Genomic DNA, 11,991 nt, shown 5'->3' with positions numbered 1-11,991 from the left:
AGTATCTGGGCGGGGCCTGGGAATCTGCATTTCCCTCGGGCTCCCTGCTGATACTGATGTTGGTGCGGGGCCACCCTCTGAAATCCAGGCTCAGCCATCGCCATCCTTGCCCTGAGTTGCTTCTCCCTGTACCTCTGCAGTGCTCTCGAATCAGCGCTGATCTTGCCGGGCTCTGACAGTAGAGCTCCAGGGCCCGGGCCTGCGCCCTTTCTAGGAAAAGCAGGGGACATCAAGACCGAGCGGCGCTCGTCCCGCCCCACACTCCAGCAGACGACCCATCCCTGGCCACATCTCCACACGGGACTGGGTTTTCAGCCGGCCTGGAAGGCTTGCTTTGGGGCGTTTTACTGCAGAGGTTTACCAAGGCAGGGAGAAGCCTCTCCTAGTGCAATCAGCGTGATTCCAAGGGAGGGCCCTTTTCTCAGCTCGCTGCCTTGCGTCTGTCCTGGCGTGTGTTCACCTTTGTACCAGCACGGTAGAAAACTATAATTTTTAATATTTTGTGGGCAGGAAGGGACCCCTGAAAACAAGAATCCCTGGGACTCACAAATTTATAGGCAGAATCGGGTCACCTGCAAGGCCTGTATACATTTAGCCCTCTGTGACTCCACATTACAAAAGAAAGCATAAATGGAGAAAACGAATACATCAGTCTGGACTTTCGCCTTCAGTCAACAACGTGACGGAAAACCAAGTCAAACTAACAAAGGCAAGAGAAGACTTTTAACTCTACAGGCAGAGCTGGCCTCAGGCGGCTGGACTGGGGACCTGGAGTCTCCCCAGCCCTCAGCTCCCTTCCATTTTCTCGCTCCCCCATGGCCACAGGATGGCAGCTACCTCCGCGCGCTCACTTCCCAGGCACCTGGACCAGTCAGTCGGGACAGCCGCACACACTGAGCCACTCCTGTTCAGGGAATCCTGGTTCTGACTGCTCGGACCTGCTCACCAGCCCCCTAAAGCCACGTGAGGAGATGGGGCATCGTCCTCAGAAGGCACCAGTGTGCCTGGGAGAGCTGGCTGCACGAGCTGGACCTCAGAAAGCCAGGAGCGTTGACCTCGGGCTGTGACTCATAAGAGGCACCCTGTGCCCCAGAGGATCCTGGGTACCTTTGTGCCCAGCCACAGTTTGGCCCAACTAGGGGGAGGCCCCGTGGGCCAGGAGAGCAGCTCCATCCTTCCCACTGTGAGCAGAGGCCCCGGTCCATGGGGACCTCGTTGACCCTTCCCTCCCTCTCGCCTAGCCCGGTGACATCCGTCTTCCTCCCTGTGAGCCAAAGCCGCCGTGAACTGGGGTCCCTGGGATCCTAGGCACAGGCCTCGCCCACCCCAGGCAATCCTGCATGCAGAACACGGTCCCCACTTCTTAACTGGAGACAGACGGGTCCCCACGTACTCTGGTTGCCGCTGCTAAGGAGAGACCAAAAGGGAAGTTGAGGCTGAACTGACCGCACAAAACAAGAGCAAGTCCAGGCCACACTGGACGGTGAGACAGGCTAAGTCCACAGTCTCTGCTTTCCGACTCTCTCCCCGTCTGGGGGCTGCCAGAGGTGTCAGAGGTGCTGACAGGGAGGGAGAAGCTGAGGACAGAAGGGACCCCAGCTGCATCTACCCCCAGCTGAGGGCCCACATTTCACAGCGGTGAAGGGAGGCCGGAGGCATTTTAGTGGATCAGTGAGAGTATATATTTCCGTATTTCCAAGTCGCTAAGGTTAATGAAAAAAAAGGAAATTTGGGATCTGCACTCCTGGACTCAAAATGAAATTAAGCATTTTTACCTTAAAAATAGAAAACCCCCTAGTCTCCTCCAAGAATAAGCTAAGTCCCCCTGTATTATCTGTCACTGAGATGTGGGGAAGGGGAGCACGAACACAGCTTCATATTAAACTAATCAGTTCCCATCAGGGCCAGTTCGTGGGCAGGGGTGAGAAATCTGACGCCACAGCGCCCCACCCCGGGAGGGGGGGCGCCGCACATTTGGCCTGTGCGAGGCTGCCACCGTGTGGCCGCCGCGGGTATCGCTCTCGGAAAACGGCCCTCGAGCGAGCGCGTGCGCGGTTTGGTTTGCCCGATTCTAGGGCGGCGGGCGTTTCCTGCCACCAGCCGGAAAGGGGCGGCAGGACCGTGGGAAGTCGGGCTCTAAAGTTGCCGTGGGGTTTGAGTCTTCTCCGGGGCGCCTCCCTGTTGTGCTGTAAGCTGCCAATAAGACAAACAGCAATTTCCCCTCCAAAGAGGATGTTTCCTTACCTGTCCGGGCGCGGGAGGGCAGGGGTAGGGCGCATGCGCGCTGGACCCTGAGCCTGCGCCCCGCGGGGTGGGTGAGCGGCTGCTCAGGGGTCCTTTGTGACGTCCTCGGGCTGAGCTCTAGGCCCGAGAGCTGCTACGGAGCGGGAACGGGACCCCGCGCACCTGGAGGGGCGAGGGAAGGAGTTGCCCGGAGTCCGCTCCGCACTGCTGTGTTCGGGGTGCAGCCCGGCCTTGTGGGGGTCAAGGAAGGCACACTTGTGGGTGCTTCCGGCTGGGCCCTGGAGGCGTGACGTGAGGTCCTGCAGGCCCCCTCCTCCCTGGAATGGTCCACCTGCTCTGATCCGCCTGGCGAGAAGCTTTGCACCTCCACACCTTCCGCCTGCTGTTGCTGCCTCCGGCCCAGCCAGCTGGGGCCTAAACCCTGCACCAGTTAAAACTCTCCCCCTCTAACCCTCGAGCAGCAGGCGGTTTGTTCCAGCAAAGGGGAGAAGATAAACACAAGAGGTCATGGAGCTCACACTTAGGTAGGTTCAGGGGCCTGGTGGGGGCGCCGGCCCAGCTCTGGTGAGGGCCGGGTGGGCTGCACCTGTATCCAGGCGGGAGGTGTGGGAGGGAGAACTCACATTTCCTCTGGTCTCTCTCCCTCCTCTTCTGCAGCCACCAGGATCTGCCCTGGGCGCTCTGCCTTAGCGAAGCCTGATCACGCCCTGAAGGCCTCACCTCTGCATGGCGTAGTTGTTCAGTTTCCACGCTATGAGGATTTAATGTAAACCCATGAAACCTGGTGGGCCCAACACCGTATCCAAACCATCACACCCCTCTCTTCACTTAGCCGGGAGGACCCGCAAGTACCCAGAAACTAAGTGGCCACCCCAGGCCCCACAGAAACCAGTGCCCCAGCTCTTCCCTTTCCTAGGACGCAAGTCTACATTAACCTTCCCACCCCTAAAGAACAGCAGGTCCAACAGTGGCGTTTCAAGCTTTACATCAGCCCAGGGACAGAGATGTGGTGGCCTACACCTCACTGCCTGCACCACACACCCCGTACAGGAGGCTTGCCTGCGGGCTTGCTGTGACAACAGTATGGAGACATAACTGGGGACAGACAGGATGAGCTCAGCGGAGCTGCAGCGTTGGGGTGAAAACTCGTCTGGCCCTGTACTCACCGTGGAGAAACGAGTTTCTGCCAGGGAAGACAAGGGAGATGTTACTTAGTGGTTTTGATGTCTCAAAAGCCAGGTTCGTGTGGAGACTGGAGAAGGAAAGATAAAGATTCCCAAACAGGTTTGAGGGCTCCAGAGGAGGGAGGTCCCACTGTCAGCCTGGAGTTCTCAGAGAAGGAAAGGCCCCTGCTTTGGTTTGGCTCTGAAATGTCCCCAAAAGTTTCATATTTGGAGGGTGACTGAATGGTGGGGATCCATCCACTGCTGAGTTCATGACTGAATGTGCTGCACAGAGCTGGTTCGCTGGGCATGTGACCTGGGAGGATACATTCTTTCCTGGACTCTCATTTCCCTCTGTTTCCTAGATGTCCTGAGCTGAGCACCTTTTCTCTACCATGCCCTTGTACCATGCCATTTCTGCCTTAGAGTCACCCAGCCATGGATTACAACCATGAATGAAAATAAAACTCTCCATTAAGTTTTGGGTTTTGGTTATTTTGTCCCAGCAAAGAGAAAGTGACAAAAGACAGCCCCAAAGAATGGCCTGAGTCCCAGATCTTGGAAGTATTCTTGGACCCACTATCTAAGGGTGTCAGGAACAGTCTCAAACCAAATCTACACCATCCCAGAAAGTGTGGGGCAAATGGTCACACATGACCAGGAACGTAGAGGACATGGGGTGAGAGAGCACCTATAAACCCACATGTCAGTTCTTGATTAGGATCAGCCAAAGCATCAGCAGGTGGCAGCAGGGACTCCAGAGCAGGAGTCCAAATAGGGAAGGCCACCAGCTCAGTGCTGTTGCCAACACAGAGCAGAGACCATGGCAGAAAACGTTACATGTTAACTGGGCCAAGAGCAGATGTACCTACATCACCAAGCTTCCCATATTTAGAATTGACCCCAGGAAGGAAAAAAGTGAGAGGTTTTATTCCCATAACAGGCAAGGCCTACAGCAATTGGGTCTGTGGAGTGACTGGCCCCGTGCCACCTGTCAAAAAGCACCAGGACAAGCACTTTGGACACAGTGTGTCTCCTGCTAAGCTGGTCCCATAAGAGAGACAATAGAAAGACACTCTCTCCAAGGCTCACCCCCTGGCCATCCCCAGGGCAGAGGAACTCTGAATGTTACCATGCACCCACGACCACATGAAGGATGGGGCTGGGGATGAAGGCGAGGAGAACCCTGCCCAGGATTGGGCTCAGATGTAATCCATGTTCGCAGGGTTAGGGAATGCAACTCCCAAGTCACGCTGGCCTCCCCAGCTCAGGCAGCCATGTGAAAGTGCTGGATCTCCAAAGTCAGCCTCTCCAACCTGGGCTCTTGACCACAGCAAAAATGGGTCAGAGGAAAATCAGCACGCATATGTGAAATCTGTTCCCTGATGCTCAATGTCTAAAGCCTTGCAGAAGAAGGCAGGTCAACATATTCTGGCCAGAAATCTCTGAAGAGAGAAAGAGATCATCAGGTCAAGGACAAGCCCCTGAGTTTGGGTGTCTGATGTCAAAAGCCCATGGCCCATTCTTCACACTTGCTGCAATGGCAGGGCGAGAGGTGTTCGGGACACCAAGAGTTTCCTGGGAAACCTCCAGCAGCACCAATTTCAGATCCAAAAGGCATCTTAGGAAGAACCAAAGGCTTCTAAAAAGCATGACACAATTTTTCTTAGACTTCTCAAACCATTAGTAGATAATGTATGGAACTTCTTGTTGTTGTTGTTGTTGTTTTGTTTGTTTTTTTTGGGGGGGGTCCTGAGGATTGAACTCGGGTCGTTGTGCTTATGAGGCAGGCAGTGGAACCACTGAGCTAAATCCCTGGCCCGGAACTTTATTTTTTAATACGGTAACTCTAGGAAAGTGAACTAGCTCAAAATGCAAACATTTGATATCGTTTCCTGAAAAAAAAATGGAGATTTAAAAAATCAGGGACCCCCCCACACTGAGGTTTCCACAAGTAGACAACCCGTGGAACTGACCCATTCCTCATATGGTGAGGGCTTTGTTTTCAACGGCTTTCCTGGAACAAAGTGCAGTTGGCCTTAGTATTCTTGGGTAGCTCATCACAGGATTCAACCAACCCCGGGTAGGATCCTACCTAGGATGGCTGCCTCTGTGCTGAACAGGTACAGGCTTTTTGTCACTATTCCCTGAATGATACTGCGGTGTTTTCATTATATCAGGTATTATAAGTCATCTAGAGGTGATTTAAGTATACAGCAGGATGTGCATAGGTTGTATACAAACTCTACACCATTTTATATATGTGACTTGAGCATCTGTCCAAGGTTTCTGTATCCACAGGGCCCTGGAGCCAATCCCCAGAGGATTCTTAGGGATAGTTGTACCCAGCTCTGGGACAGCCTAAAACCCACTATGATCATTAACCTCTATGTGTCACTTTTATTCCATTAAGAAATGCCTAGAAGAATAGGAACACACACTCCTGGAGGCCCTTGGTGGTCGTGTAGGTGTGACCTCGGGCACCATATGAGACCCCTAGCTCACGCTTCCCTGGCATGATCCCTGTTCTGTTTCCCAGCCACCTTAAACTGAGCAGCTTTGCCCTGTGATGCCTATCACGATACTTCGGCCTTGCCGCCTGCCAACCATGGGCTGAATCCTCCGAACTCTAAGCAAATTAAAATTCTCTTCCTTTTAGCTGTAGGCCTTGGGTATTATGCCTCCGTAATGAGAAAGCTACTACAGAAAACTGGTAACTGGAGTGATGCTGCTACTGTGACGATCTGACCGTGAGGTTTCGAAGCCTTTGGAACTGGCTTGCTGGAGACGTTTGGGGAGGTTTGGAGACACCAGCTAGAGAAGTCATAGAAGGCTGACGAGTGAATCTGCTTAGACCTCAAAAGACCCAAATGCTGATAGTAATGTAGACAAAAAAATCTAGGCTCAAGGGATTTGAGCTCAGAACAAAGATTCCACTGGCATTTGAACTAGAGGCCATGTTTTTAAGAAAATGTGTCCACATTTTACCCTTGTCCTGAGACTATGTGGAAGACTGAGATTAAGGAAAGTGAATTAATCTGGAAAGGAAATTTCAAAACATATGCTGTGGCATGGGTAATCCTAGCTGTTTTTACCTAGATATATAATGAGAACTGAGAACAAAAGGCAGAGCAAAAAAAATAATAATAATAACTTTGATTATGGCTCAGGAGAAACCATGTGTAAAATTGGAATCAAATGGCTGCTAAAGAGATTAGTGTCATCAGAAAGAAACAAAGTACTTTGTATAGAAGAAGAAGAAAGATGCTTTGAGGGCATCTCAGGAATGAGTAAGATCTTACCCACTGCAGACTCAAGGTTAGAAGTGTCAACTTTTTTTTTAAAATAAGAGATTCCCAGGGACCCCTACTCAAGAAAGGCTTCCTGGGGAATCAGTTCCTCAGGACTCATTTCACAAGGCTCAGTTATCCACGAACTCAGAGGCCAATGAAACCATGGTCCAGGGGTCCTGACTACTGCCTGGGCTGGTGGCAGACCTTGGTGTCATCAGAGTGATTCTGGTTTTATTGGCATGTAGAATGCAAGAGTTCTGGGAGCCAGGAAGGCTTCTACCAGATGTCAAAAGAAGGCATAAGAGGCCAGGTAATGAGGCTCTGAGAAAGCAGTGCCTAAAACTGTGGGAATGAAAGTGCAATAGAGCTCCCAGGAAAATGGAGATGCCAAGAAGTTGGAATATCTACCAAGGAAAGCCGCAGAACCTGTGTGGAGCCAGCCCAAGAGGGAGGCCAGGAGGTATTTTGCAACCAGAAAGCTCACAAAGCCATAGGAGTGGAGTGGCCCAAGCTCTATAGAATGCACAACTTACCGCCATGTACCCCAGATGCCAGCTACAGGACATAATCTTGCCTTAATAGTGTTTGGTCTTACTTTGGTTTAATTTTTTCCTATCCCCCTAATCTTCCTTTATTTTTATTTTTTGTTTTGTTTTGTTTTGGTACCAGGTGTCGAACTCAGGTCCTTAATCTCCCTTTTTTGAATGAGAGTGCTTATGATGTGCCATTGTACATTGAGATTTTGCATTTTTATTTTATAGAGGTTCACAAATAAGAGTTTGCCTTAAGTCTCAAGTGAGACTTGAGGGCCAGGGAGTTAGCTCAGTGGTGCCACGCCTGCCTGGCAAGTGCAATGTCCTGAGTTTAATCCCTGGTACCAAAAAACAAAAAGCATCAAATGAGACTTGAAATTGGACATTTGAAAACACTGAAACTGCTGAGACTTTGGAGAGGGGATTATTGCATTTTTGAATATATACAGGACATTGTATTATATTAGGCAGAATGACAGACGATATTTTCTTTATTTTGAGATTAAGTATGATTTAAGTGTTTAAGTGGGGAGTTGAAAAGTGGTGGATGATGATCACTGATTCTGATATCTCAATTTCAATGAACTAAGAACACCTAGAAAATTAGTAAAGCACAGTCCTGGGTGTGTCTGGGTGGGTCCTGGAGCGTGACCTTGGGTACTATATACAGTCCCTAGTGATGTCCCCTTGCTCTGCTTGCCAGCTGCCAGGAACTGAACTGTTTTTGCTCTTCTATGCACTTCTGCCATATTTTTGGTTTAGAAAAAGCTGATCATGGACTGAATCCCCTGAGCCATGAGCCAAATTAAAATTCTCTTTGTGGGTGTCAGGTATTATGTTCCAGCAATAGAAAAACTGACTGATACATACCCACACCCTGAAAGAAGGCCATACATGGCAGTGGATTCCATGACCTCTGCCAGACTTGAGTTCTTAATGTAAGCCAACCACAGATTCTCCACAGCTGTCTGTCCCACCTGAGTGCAGGCTGTAACAGCCCAGCACAGCGTGACTTTCACAGGGCATGGGCCTCATGATACCAAGGGACAGCCTTTGTCTCAGTAATGACTTCTTCATGGAATTTTCTATATTCATTTTGGAGTCAAATAGCCTTCTCCCCAATTACAACTTTTAGATGAAAAGGACATGCACTTACTCAATAATAAAAGATAATTCAATTACAAAGTGGACAAATGATCTAAATAGATATATCTCCAAAGAGGAAATAATATTCCTTGCAAAGGTGCTTGATATCATTAGTGATCAGAGAAATGCACATCAAAACCACAATGAAGGCCAGGGATTTAGCTCCGTAGTTCTGCCATGTGCCTTGCAAGTGCAACATACTGAGTTCGATCCCCAGTACCAAAAACAACAACAGCAACAACAGTGAGATACCTTTTCACACCCCCCAGGATGGTGTTGCTACCAAAACAACAGGCAGAACCCTCAAACAGGTGTAGACATAAACTGGTGTGATGTAAAATGGGGTTTCTCATTTGTAAAATATTTGGCAATTCCACAAAATGGTAAATCAAGTTTTTGTATGATTCAGAAATTCCATTCCTGGCCATATATCCAAGAGAGATGAAAATATATTTTCACAGAAACTTGTATGTGAATGTTCATAGAAGCATTATTGATGAGGGTCATTTCTCAATGTTAATAATATTCTTGATATTATTATTCTGTGCAATGCTAGACTCAATCCAAAAATCCATCACTTACTTGGCAAATGGACAAACAAAATGCAGTACTATATATCCAATATTATTCATCCAGAAAAAAGAAAGAATGAGGTGCTGATAGCTGATACAACATCGATGAACTTTTAAGAATCCTATGCTAAGGGCATAAATCCAGCCGCCAAGGGACACGTACTGATTCCACTTTTATCACATGCTCAGAATGGGCAAAACCTTAGAAAAAGAGTAGATGAGGTGCTATCTGTGGTGAATGAAAAGAAACAGACTTAATGGGAACAGGATTCCTTTTGGAGAGCTGATTGCTGTAATGGTTGTAGAACGTATGTCTCCAACTCTCCACCCATCTACCCATCCATCCATCCTTCCTTCCTTCCTTCCATCTGTTGTGTCAGATGGAGAGTTGAGACATATTTTTAATATGTGAACATATTAAAAATCACTGAAATTTAATTTAAATGAGTGAATTTTATACACTGTAAATTACATCTTAACAAAGCTGTTCAAAAGTAATAGGCAAGGACATAGACTGAAAAATAAACAGAACTGTTTCATAAACTGCCATGACCTGCATGGCACAGGGTCCGAGGCCCGGAGAGTGGAGGGAGATGAAAACACCAACATTATGCTGGAAAGCTGGGACCAGGTAGAACCAACCATAGCCTTTCAGGAGCTAACAGCTTCCTGGAGTCCAGTGCACTTTATTTATAGTATAAGACAAACAGGAAGAGAAAGCAGGGTAACTAGTGCTACGTGGCCTAGGCTGAACATAGCATGATTGTCTTGTGATCAGGGCATGAACAGAAAGGAACAAGGGGATAGGTAATGCGTATGCTCCGTCTCCTGGGGCTGTGGCATCCAGGGACTAAAACCTTAGTTTATGGGAGAGCAAGGAAGTCGGGAGGAGATGAAGGGCTATCTTCAGACTCAGCCCGCAGCATTGAACAAACACACTACACACAAACACAAGCATGGTGAACAGTCCCTGCTCCCGCTGCACAGCAGGGAACATGTACCCAGCCTCGTGTTAACATCAATGTGCCTGAGCTGGGAAGGGGCCACTCTGAGATCCAAAGAATTCCCTTCTAGCCCTGTGGTTGGCTTATATGTCCTTACATGAAGATAGCAACACATCAGGTTTTCTCCCGAGATGATTCCTTTATTGAAGAAAAACTTCATCAAACCCCTGAGACATTTCTATCGGGTTGTTTTCATGTAAGCACAATGCACCAACCATTCACTGCAAATAGGACAATGTTCGCAGCCCGTGTATCACTCCTAAAAGGCGGTTTCTGTGTCACGGCACTCATGGCTGCAGACTCAAGTCCACTTCTGTGCTCTGAGCCATCTCACAGAGAAGCAGAGCAGGCTTGGTGATGTCCCCGTATGGAGTTCTAAATTCTACTTCTATTCCGTTGGATGCTTCCCTCTTTGTATGGACTTAAGAGAGATAAAACCCCAGTGGACACTCCAGAAGAAATCCCTCCAGGAAGAAGACTTTGCTTGGGACAGAAATCTTGTCCCACTTCTCATCTGTGCCAAGAACAGAGCTTGTCCCTAAGAAAGCATGGACAATATCGTGTGATGGAAGGAAGGAAGGATGGACGGATGGATGGAGAGTTGGAGACATAAATCAGTGGGAATACATGTAGATGGGTGACAAATAGTCGAGGAGATAGAGGATGGAAGGGAAAGATGAAGGGAGATGGATAGATAGACAGATGCGTGGATAGATGGACGGGCACCTGGATGCTTGGATAAATTCTTAAGTAACATAGTCCCACCATGTGTCCTTGGCCTTTCTGGGAACAGCAGGGACATCCCAGAACTCGGTGCTGCTGCTGGCGGTCTTGCCGTTCCCAGGCTTGCAACTTCTGGAAGGTTCATTACATCTCTCAAGAGATTCAGTCCTGGTGTACTGAGCTGTGCCCAGTAGCTGCGCCACTCTGACACACTGACACCAGGGACACGTGGAAATCAGGCAGACCAAAGGCTGACCTAGGGGGGACTCGTGCAGCTACAGTGAGGTGTAATTATGGCTCAACCATGAGAGGAGGAGGGGAGGAGGTAGTCAGGAGACCAAGTATACAAGTAGGGGTGAGCCTGCATAATGTGTGTGTAAGAGCACACGCCCAAGGCAGCGAGTGGCACAGTCACATACACAGGCCCTGAATGAAAAGACCAGAGGTCCTCAAACCAAGTGAACAGGACACAGAAGGGAAGGAGCGAGCCAGAAGGACTCACAGAGACAGCCCCTGGGTTCTCAAAGGCCACCATAAGCCACAGAGGGGTTTGGGGATCCTCAGTGATATGGTCAGAGCTGCATGCACCAAGTAGGGGCCGGAACTTAGACTGTCAACCTCAGGAGGGCCGAGCAGCTTTCTCTGGTGAAAGTCGTACTACACAGCTACAACCGGGACTAACATAGAGGAACCAGTGCCCGGCCCCACAAAAGGCCTTGCTTGTGGGGAGCTGTGTGTGCCAGGCCTGGGGGTACATCCAAGCTGGGCTCTGCATCCCCAGTGCAGCCAATCAGAAGTCCTCTAAGCCCTGAGAAATGTGGGGAGGGGGGAAGCGAAGGCACACTGGGTCAGGCTGTGCTTTTAGTTGCTTTTACCACCACAGCCTTTCCATAGGGCAGAAGGGCCCTTCATCCAGATTTCCACCCACAGGTTCCCATCTAAAGCAGTGAGGACAGAAGCCACCATAACCCACCTGAGTCCTGTACACAGGGTCCATAGGAGGCAAGGCCTAAGGTGGGCACCATTCCAGCCCCAACCCCACCCCCAGGGAGCCCCAGAGTGACCGAAGCGTCCCCAGAAAAAGAACTTGTCTGCCTGGAAATTCTGGTGTTGGTGATCTCATGTCCACATCAGGGCTGACGGTGGAAAGGTTTTCTACAGCATGGGTCAGCACGGTGAGGACCCTCTCTGAGGTCACTGCACCAAGGGGGGCAGTTATTCAGGGAAACTGTCACACAGTCCCAGTGCATCTTCACACATTTATCCTGAGCAGCACAAATGTTATCAGGTTTAAAGAAAGAACTTCTGTGGAG

At 49.6% G+C, this 11,991-nt stretch overlaps 1 long non-coding RNA gene across 1 annotated transcript; it reads left to right on the top strand.

Moving 5' to 3' along the window:
• The first annotated feature begins 2,058 nt into the window (after positions 1 to 2,058).
• LOC104850770 lies at positions 2,059 to 3,881 on the top strand. The gene is made up of 2 exons (XR_777061.3): positions 2,059 to 2,768; positions 2,902 to 3,881. It is a non-coding gene; the product is annotated as an uncharacterized LOC104850770 (long non-coding RNA).
• Positions 3,882 to 11,991: the final 8,110 nt, after the last annotated feature.

The sequence above is a fragment of the Fukomys damarensis genome, unplaced genomic scaffold (genome assembly GCF_012274545.1).
Source record: "Fukomys damarensis isolate Sample0158 unplaced genomic scaffold, DMR_v1.0_HiC HiC_scaffold_7, whole genome shotgun sequence".
Taxonomy (NCBI): domain Eukaryota; kingdom Metazoa; phylum Chordata; class Mammalia; order Rodentia; family Bathyergidae; genus Fukomys; species Fukomys damarensis.
Note: the sequence above shows the minus strand (reverse complement) of the source record. Positions and strands in the feature narration are given on the sequence as shown.